The sequence below is a fragment of the Amblyomma maculatum genome, chromosome 7, assembly GCF_055883805.1.
Source record: "Amblyomma maculatum isolate TAMU_Amacu chromosome 7, ASM5588380v1, whole genome shotgun sequence".
Lineage (NCBI taxonomy): Eukaryota > Metazoa > Arthropoda > Arachnida > Ixodida > Ixodidae > Amblyomma > Amblyomma maculatum.
The window spans coordinates 18,978,913-18,989,668 of NC_139350.1; positions in this window are offsets into that span (position 1 = coordinate 18,978,913).

Genomic DNA, 10,756 nt, shown 5'->3' on the forward strand with positions numbered 1-10,756 from the left:
AAGTAATATCAAGTTCTTTCGTGGACGCGCTTGAAAAAAAAAAAAAAAAAAAAACATTAGGCAACGCCAACTAGGCCGGCCGACCTGCGGGCATGTGCGCGTCGCTGGACTCGAAATTTCTCTATTTACTGCTGGAAACAGACGCATCAGAAGCATCTCTGGCATACAGAACCACGTCGAAGGGTTCCAATTTACATTCCCAAGTAATATCAAGTTCTTTCGTGGACGCGCTTGAAAAAAAAAAAAAAACATTAGGCAACGCCAACTAGGCCGGCCGACCTGCGGGCATGTGCGCGTCGCTGGACTCGAAATTCCTGTATTTACTGCTGGAAACAGACGCATCAGAAGCATCTCTGGCATACAGAACCACATCGAAGGGTTCCAATTTACATTCCCAAGTAATATCAAGTTCTTTCGTGGACGCGCTTGAAAAAAAAAAAAAAAAAACATTAGGCAACGCCAACTAGGCCGGCCGACCTGCAGGCAGTTGCGCGTCGCTGGACTCGAAATTCCTCTATTTACTGCTGGAAACAGACGTATCAGAAGCATCTCTGGCATACAGAACCACGTCGAAGGGTTCCAATTTACATTCCCAAGTAATATCAAGTTCTTTCGTGGACGCGCTTTAAAAAAAAAAAAAAAAAAAAAACATTAGGCAACGCCAACTAGGCCGGCCGACCTGCGGGCATGTGCGCGTCGCTGGACTCGAAATTTCTCTATTTACTGCTGGAAACAGACGCATCAGAAGCATCTCTGGCATACAGAACCACGTCGAAGGGTTCCAATTTACATTCCCAAGTAATATCAAGTTCTTTCGTGGACGCGCTTGAAAAAAAAAAAAAAACATTAGGCAACGCCAACTAGGCCGGCCGACCTGCGGGCATGTGCGCGTCGCTGGACTCGAAATTCCTCTATTTACTGCTGGAAACAGACGCATCAGAAGCATCTCTGGCATACAGAACCACGTCGAAGGGTTCCAATTTACATTCCCAAGTAATATCAAGTTCTTTCGTGGACGCGCTTGAAAAAAAAACAAAGAAAAACATTAGGCAACGCCAACTAGGCCGGCCGACCTGCGGGCATGTGCGCGTCGCTGGACTCGAAATTTCTCTATTTACTGCTGGAAACAGACGCATCAGAAGCATCTCTGGCATACAGAACCACGTCGAAGGGTTCCAATTTACATTCCCAAGTAATATCAAGTTCTTTCGTGGACGCGCTTGAAAAAAAAAAAAAAAAACATTAGGCAACGCCAACTAGGCCGGCCGACCTGCGGGCATGTGCGCGTCGCTGGACTCGAAATTTCTCTATTTACTGCTGGAAACAGACGCATCAGAAGCATCTCTGGCATACAGAACCACGTCGAAGGGTTCCAATTTACATTCCCAAGTAATATCAAGTTCTTTCGTGGACGCGCTTGAAAAAAAAAAAAAAAAAAAAAAAAACATTAGGCAACGCCAACTAGGCCGGCCGACCTGCGGGCATGTGCGCGTCGCTGGACTCGAAATTTCTCTATTTACTGCTGGAAACAGACGCATCAGAAGCATCTCTGGCATACAGAACCACGTCGAAGGGTTCCAATTTACATTCCCAAGTAATATCAAGTTCTTTCGTGTACGCGCTTGAAAAAAAAAAAAAAAAACATTAGGCAACGCCAACTAGGCCGGCCGACCTGCGGGCATGTGCGCGTCGCTGGACTCCAAATTCCTCTATTTACTGCTGGAAACAGACGCATCAGAAGCATCTCTGGCATACAGAACCACGTCGAAGGGTTCCAATTTACATTCCCAAGTAATATCAAGTTCTTTCGTGGCCGCGCTTGAAAAAAAAAAAAAAAACATTAGGCAACGCCAACTAGGCCGGCCTACCTGCGGGCATGTGCGCGTCGCTGGACTCGAAATTTCTCTATTTACTGCTGGAAACAGACGCATCAGAAGCATCTCTGGCATACAGAACCACGTCGAAGGGTTCCAATTTACATTCCCAAGTAATATCAAGTTCTTTCGTGGACGCGCTTGAAAAAAAAAAAAAAAACATTAGGCAACGCCAACTAGGCCGGCCGACCTGCGGGCATGTGCGCGTCGCTGGACTCGAAATTCCTCTATTTACTGCTGGAAACAGACGCATCAGAAGCATCTCTGGCATACAGAACCACGTCGAAGGGTTCCAATTTACATTGCCAAGTAATATCAAGTTCTTTCGTGGACGCGCTTGAAAAAAAAAAAAAAACATTAGGCAACGCCAACTAGGCCGGCCGACCTGCGGGCATGTGCGCGTCGCTGGACTCGAAATTCCTCTATTTACTGCTGGAAACAGACGCATCAGAAGCATCTCTGGCATACAGAACCACGTCGAAGGGTTCCAATTTACATTGCCAAGTAATATCAAGTTCTTTCGTGGACGCGCTTGAAAAAAAACAAAAACATTAGGCAACGCCAACTAGGCCGGCCGACCTGCGGGCATGTGCGCGTCGCTGGACTCGAAATTCCTCTATTTACTGCTGGAAACAGACGCATCAGAAGCATCTCTGGCATACAGAACCACGTCGAAGGGTTCCAATTTACATTCCCAAGTAATATCAAGTTCTTTCGTGGACGCGCTTGAAAAAAAAAAAAAACATTAGGCAACGCCAACTAGGCCGGCCGACCTGCGGGCATGTGCGCGTCGCTGGACTCGAAATTCCTCTATTTACTGCTGGAAACAGACGCATCAGAAGCATCTCTGGCATACAGAACCACGTCGAAGGGTTCCAATTTACATTGCCAAGTAATATCAAGTTCTTTCGTGGACGCGCTTGAAAAAAAAAAAAAAACATTAGGCAACGCCAACTAGGCCGGCCGACCTACGGGCATGTGCGCGTCGCTGGACTCGAAATTCCTCTATTTACTGCTGGAAACAGACGCATCAGAAGCATCTCTGGCATACAGAACCACGTCGAAGGGTTCCAATTTACATTCCCAAGTAATATCAAGTTCTTTCGTGGACGCGCTTGAAAAAAAAAAAGAAAACATTAGGCAACGCCAACTAGGCCGGCCGACCTGCGGGCATGTGCGCGTCGCTGGACTCGAAATTCCTCTATTTACTGCTGGAAACAGACGCATCAGAAGCATCTCTGGCATACAGAACCACGTCGAAGGGTTCCAATTTACATTCCCAAGTAATATCAAGTTCTTTCGTGGACGCGCTAGAAAAAAAAAAAAAAACATTAGGCAACGCCAACTAGGCCGGCCGACCTGCGGGCATGTGCGCGTCGCTGGACTCGAAATTTCTCTATTTACTGCTGGAAACAGACGCATCAGAAGCATCTCTGGCATACAGAACCACGTCGAAGGGTTCCAATTTACATTCCCAAGTAATATCAAGTTCTTTCGTGGACGCGCTAGAAAAAAAAAAAAAACATTAGGCAACGCCAACTAGGCCGGCCGACCTGCGGGCATGTGCGCGTCGCTGGACTCGAAATTCCTCTATTTACTGCTGGAAACAGACGCATCAGAAGCATCTCTGGCATACAGAACCACGTCGAAGGGTTCCAATTTACATTCCCAAGTAATATCAAGTTCTTTCGTGGACGCGCTAGAAAAAAAAAAAAAAAAAACATTAGGCAACGCCAACTAGGCCGGCCGACCTGCGGGCATGTGCGCGTCGCTGGACTCGAAATTTCTCTATTTACTGCTGGAAACAGACGCATCAGAAGCATCTCTGGCATACAGAACCACGTCGAAGGGTTCCAATTTACATTCCCAAGTAATATCAAGTTCTTTCGTGGACGCGCTAGAAAAAAAAAAAAAACATTAGGCAACGCCAACTAGGCCGGCCGACCTGCGGGCATGTGCGCGTCGCTGGACTCGAAATTCCTCTATTTACTGCTGGAAACAGACGCATCAGAAGCATCTCTGGCATACAGAACCACGTCGAAGGGTTCCAATTTACATTCCCAAGTAATATCAAGTTCTTTCGTGGACGCGCTAGAAAAAAAAAAAAAAACATTAGGCAACGCCAACTAGGCCGGCCGACCTGCGGGCATGTGCGCGTCGCTGGACTCGAAATTTCTCTATTTACTGCTGGAAACAGACGCATCAGAAGCATCTCTGGCATACAGAACCACGTCGAAGGGTTCCAATTTACATTCCCAAGTAATATCAAGTTCTTTCGTGGACGCGCTAGAAAAAAAAAAAACATTAGGCAACGCCAACTAGGCCGGCCGACCTGCGGGCATGTGCGCGTCGCTGGACTCGAAATTCCTCTATTTACTGCTGGAAACAGACGCATCAGAAGCATCTCTGGCATACAGAACCACGTCGAAGGGTTCCAATTTACATTCCCAAGTAATATCAAGTTCTTTCGTGTACGCGCTAGAAAAAAAAAAAAAAAAACATTAGGCAAAGCCAACTAGGCCGGCCGACCTGCGGGCATGTGCGCGTCGCTGGACTCGAAATTCCTCTATTTACTGCTGGAAACAGACGCATCAGAAGCATCTCTGGCATACAGAACCACGTCGAAGGGTTCCAATTTACATTCCCAAGTAATATCAAGTTCTTTCGTGGCCGCGCTTGAAAAAAAAAAAAAAAAACATTAGGCAACGCCAACTAGGCCGGCCGACCTGCGGGCATGTGCGCGTCGCTGGACTCGAAATTTCTCTATTTACTGCTGGAAACAGACGCATCAGAAGCATCTCTGGCATACAGAACCACGTCGAAGGGTTTCAATTTACATTCCCAAGTAATATCAAGTTCTTTCGTGGACGCGCTTGAAAAAAAAAAAAAACATTAGGCAACGCCAACTAGGCCGGCCGACCTGCGGGCATGTGCGCATCGCTGGACTCGAAATTCCTCTATTTACTGCTGGAAACAGACGCATCAGAAGCATCTCTGGCATACAGAACCACGTCGAAGGGTTCCAATTTACATTGCCAAGTAATATCAAGTTCTTTTGTGGACGCGCTTGAAAAAAAAAAAAAAAACATTAGGCAACGCCAACTAGGCCGGCCGACCTGCGGGCATGTGCGCGTCGCTGGACTCGAAATTCCTCTATTTACTGCTGGAAACAGACGCATCAGAAGCATCTCTGGCATACAGAACCACGTCGAAGGGTTCCAATTTACATTCCCAAGTAATATCAAGTTCTTTCGTGGACGCGCTTGAAAAAAAAAAAAAAAAACATTAGGCAACGCCAACTAGGCCGGCCGACCTGCGGGCATGTGCGCGTCGCTGGACTCGAATTTCCTCTATTTACTGCTGGAAACAGACGCATCAGAAGCATCTCTGTGCATACAGAACCACGTCGAAGGGTTCCAATTTACATTCCCAAGTAATATCAAGTTCTTTCGTGGACGCGCTTGAAAAAAAAAAAGAAAACATTAGGCAACGCCAACTAGGCCGGCCGACCTGCGGGCATGCGCGCGTCGCTGGACTCGAAATTTCTCTATTTACTGCTGGAAACAGACGCATCAGAAGCATCTCTGTCATACAGAACCACGTCGAAGGGTTCCAATTTACATTCCCAAGTAATATCAAGTTCTTTCGTGGACGCGCTTGAAAAAAAAAGAAAAAAAAACATAAGGCAACGCCAACTAGGCCGGCCGACCTGCGGGCATGTGCGCGTCGCTGGACTCGAAATTTCTCTATTTACTGCTGGAAACAGACGCATCAGAAGCATCTCTGGCATACAGAACCACGTCGAAGGGTTCCAATTTACATTCCCAAGTAATATCAAGTTCTTTCGTGGACGCGCTTGAAAAAAAAAAAAAAAAAACATTAGGCAACGCCAACTAGGCCGGCCGACCTGCGGGCATGTGCGCGTCGCTGGACTCGAAATTTCTCTATTTACTGCTGGAAACAGACGCATCAGAAGCATCTCTGGCATACAGAACCACGTCGAAGGGTTCCAATTTACATTCCCAAGTAATATCAAGTTCTTTCGTGGACGCGCTTGAAAAAAAAACAAAAAAACAAAAACATTAGGCAACGCCAACTAGGCCGGCCGACCTGCGGGCATGTGCGCGTCGCTGGACTCGAAATTCCTCTATTTACTGCTGGAAACAGACGCATCAGAAGCATCTCTGGCATACAGAACCACGTCGAAGGGTTCCAATTTACATTCCCAAGTAATATCAAGTTCTTTCGTGGACGCGCTTGAAAAAAAAAAAAAAAAAAAAAAAACATTAGGCAACGCCAACTAGGCCGGCCGACCTGCGGGCATGTGCGCGTCGCTGGACTCGACATTTCTCTATTTACTGCTGGAAACAGACGCATCAGAAGCATCTCTGGCATACAGAACCACGTCGAAGGGTTCCAATTTACATTCCCAAGTAATATGAAGTTCTTTCGTGGACGCGCTTGAAAAAAAAAAAAAAACATTAGGCAACGCCAACTAGGCCGGCCGACCTGCGGGCATGTGCGCGTCGCTGGACTCGAAATTCCTCTATTTACTGCTGGAAACAGACGCATCAGAAGCATCTCTGGCATACAGAACCACGTCGAAGGGTTCCAATTTACATTCCCAAGTAATATCAAGTTCTTTCGTGGACGCGCTTGAAAAAAAAACAAAAAAAAAACATTAGGCAACGCCAACTAGGCCGGCCGACCTGCGGGCATGTGCGCGTCGCTGGACTCGAAATTTCTCTATTTACTGCTGGAAACAGACGCATCAGAAGCATCTCTGGCATACAGAACCACGTCGAAGGGTTCCAATTTACATTCCCAAGTCAAGTTCTTTCGTGGACGCGCTTGAAAAAAAAAAAAAAAACATTAGGCAACGCCAACTAGGCCGGCCGACCTGCGGGCATGTGCGCGTCGCTGGACTCGAAATTTCTCTATTTACTGCTGGAAACAGACGCATCAGAAGCATCTCTGGCATACAGAACCACGTCGAAGGGTTCCAATTTACATTCCCAAGTAATATCAAGTTCTTTCGTGGACGCGCTTGAAAAAAAAAAAAAAAAAAAAACATTAGGCAACGCCAACTAGGCCGGCCGACCTGCGGGCATGTGCGCGTCGCTGGACTCGAAATTTCTCTATTTACTGCTGGAAACAGACGCATCAGAAGCATCTCTGGCATACAGAACCACGTCGAAGGGTTCCAATTTACATTCCCAAGTAATATCAAGTTCTTTCGTGTACGCGCTTGAAAAAAAAAAAAAAAAACATTAGGCAACGCCAACTAGGCCGGCCGACCTGCGGGCATGTGCGCGTCGCTGGACTCCAAATTCCTCTATTTACTGCTGGAAACAGACGCATCAGAAGCATCTCTGGCATACAGAACCACGTCGAAGGGTTCCAATTTACATTCCCAAGTAATATCAAGTTCTTTCGTGGCCGCGCTTGAAAAAAAAAAAAAAAACATTAGGCAACGCCAACTAGGCCGGCCTACCTGCGGGCATGCGCGCGTCGCTGGACTCGAAATTTCTCTATTTACTGCTGGAAACAGACGCATCAGAAGCATCTCTGGCATACAGAACCACGTCGAATGGTTCCAATTTACATTCCCAAGTAATATCAAGTTCTTTCGTGGACGCGCTTGAAAAAAAAAAAAAAAACATTAGGCAACGCCAACTAGGCCGGCCGACCTGCGGGCATGTGCGCGTCGCTGGACTCGAAATTCCTCTATTTACTGCTGGAAACAGACGCATCAGAAGCATCTCTGGCATACAGAACCACGTCGAAGGGTTCCAATTTACATTCCCAAGTAATATCAAGTTCTTTCGTGGACGCGCTTGAAAAAAAAAAAAAAAACATTAGGCAACGCCAACTAGGCCGGCCGACCTGCGGGCATGTGCGCGTCGCTGGACTCGAAATTTCTCTATTTACTGCTGGAAACAGACGCATCAGAAGCATCTCTGGCATACAGAACCACGTCGAAGGGTTCCAATTTACATTCCCAAGTAATATCAAGTTCTTTCGTGTACGCGCTTGAAAAAAAAAAAAAACATTAGGCAACGCCAACTAGGCCGGCCGACCTGCGGGCATGTGCGCGTCGCTGGACTCGAAATTTCTCTATTTACTGCTGGAAACAGACGCATCAGAAGCATCTCTGGCATACAGAACCACGTCGAAGGGTTCCAATTTACATTCCCAAGTAATATCAAGTTCTTTCGTGTACGCGCTAGAAAAAAAAAAAAAACATTAGGCAACGCCAACTAGGCCGGCCGACCTGCGGGCATGTGCGCGTCGCTGGACTCGAAATTCCTCTATTTACTGCTGGAAACAGACGCATCAGAAGCATCTCTGGCATACAGAACCACGTCGAAGGGTTCCAATTTACATTCCCAAGTAATATCAAGTTCTTTCGTGGCCGCGCTTGAAAAAAAAAAAACATTAGGCAACGCCAACTAGGCCGGCCGACCTGCGGGCATGTGCGCGTCGCTGGACTCGAAATTTCTCTATTTACTGCTGGAAACAGACGCATCAGAAGCATCTCTGGCATACAGAACCACGTCGAAGGGTTTCAATTTACATTCCCAAGTAATATCAAGTTCTTTCGTGGACGCGCTTGAAAAAAAAAAAAAACATTAGGCAACGCCAACTAGGCCGGCCGACCTGCGGGCATGTGCGCGTCGCTGGACTCGAAATTCCTCTATTTACTGCTGGAAACAGACGCATCAGAAGCATCTCTGGCATACAGAACCACGTCGAAGGGTTCCAATTTACATTGCCAAGTAATATCAAGTTCTTTTGTGGACGCGCTTGAAAAAAAAAAAAAAAACATTAGGCAACGCCAACTAGGCCGGCCGACCTGCGGGCATGTGCGCGTCGCTGGACTCGAAATTCCTCTATTTACTGCTGGAAACAGACGCATCAGAAGCATCTCTGGCATACAGAACCACGTCGAAGGGTTCCAATTTACATTGCCAAGTAATATCAAGTTCTTTCGTGGACGCGCTTGAAAAAAAAAAAAAACATTAGGCAACGCCAACTAGGCCGGCCGACCTGCGGGCATGTGCGCGTCGCTGGACTCGAAATTCCTCTATTTACTGCTGGAAACAGACGCATCAGAAGCATCTCTGGCATACAGAACCACGTCGAAGGGTTCCAATTTACATTGCCAAGTAATATCAAGTTCTTTCGTGGACGCGCTTGAAAAAAAAAAAAAACATTAGGCAACGCCAACTAGGCCGGCCGACCTGCGGGCATGTGCGCGTCGCTGGACTCGAAATTCCTCTATTTACTGCTGGAAACAGACGCATCAGAAGCATCTCTGGCATACAGAACCACGTCGAAGGGTTCCAATTTACATTCCCAAGTAATATCAAGTTCTTTCGTGGACGCGCTTGAAAAAAAAAAAAAAAAAAAAAACATTAGGCAACGCCAACTAGGCCGGCCGACCTGCGGGCATGTGCGCGTCGCTGGACTCGAATTTCCTCTATTTACTGCTGGAAACAGACGCATCAGAAGCATCTCTGGCATACAGAACCACGTCGAAGGGTTCCAATTTACATTCCCAAGTAATATCAAGTTCTTTCGTGGACGCGCTTGAAAAAAAAAAGAAAACATTAGGCAACGCCAACTGGGCCGGCCGACCTGCGGGCATGTGCGCGTCGCTGGACTCGAAATTCCTCTATTTACTGCTGGAAACAGACGCATCAGAAGCATCTCTGGCATACAGAACCACGTCGAAGGGTTCCAATTTACATTCCCAAGTAATATCAAGTTCTTTCGTGGACGCGCTTGAAAAAAAAAACATTAGGCAACGCCAACTAGGCCGGCCGACCTGCGGGCATGTGCGCGTCGCTGGACTCGAAATTCCTGTATTTACTGCTGGAAACAGACGCATCAGAAGCATCTCTGGCATACAGAACCACATCGAAGGGTTCCAATTTACATTCCCAAGTAATATCAAGTTCTTTCGTGGACGCGCTTGAAAAAAAAAAAAAACATTAGGCAACGCCAACTAGGCCGGCCGACCTGCAGGCAGTTGCGCGTCGCTGGACTCGAAATTCCTCTATTTACTGCTGGAAACAGACGCATCAGAAGCATCTCTGGCATACAGAACCACGTCGAAGGGTTCCAATTTACATTCCCAAGTAATATCAAGTTCTTTCGTGGACGCGCTTGAAAAAAAAAAAAAAAACATTAGGCAACGCCAACTAGGCCGGCCGACCTGCGGGCATGTGCGCGTCGCTGGACTCGAAATTTCTCTATTTACTGCTGGAAACAGACGCATCAGAAGCATCTCTGGCATACAGAACCACGTCGAAGGGTTCCAATTTACATTCCCAAGTAATATCAAGTTCTTTCGTGGACGCGCTTGAAAAAAAAAAAAAAACATTAGGCAACGCCAACTAGGCCGGCCGACCTGCGGGCATGTGCGCGTCGCTGGACTCGAAATTCCTGTATTTACTGCTGGAAACAGACGCATCAGAAGCATCTCTGGCATACAGAACCACATCGAAGGGTTCCAATTTACATTCCCAAGTAATATCAAGTTCTTTCGTGGACGCGCTTGAAAAAAAAAAAAAAAAAACATTAGGCAACGCCAACTAGGCCGGCCGACCTGCAGGCAGTTGCGCGTCGCTGGACTCGAAATTCCTCTATTTACTGCTGGAAACAGACGCATCAGAAGCATCTCTGGCATACAGAACCACGTCGAAGGGCTCCAATTTACATTCCCAAGTAATATCAAGTTCTTTCGTGGACGCGCTTGAAAAAATAAAAAAAAAAAAACATTAGGCTACGCCAACTAGGCCGGCCGACCTGCGGGCATGTGCGCGTCGCTGGACTCGAAATTTCTCTATTTACTGCTGGAAACAGACGCATCAGAA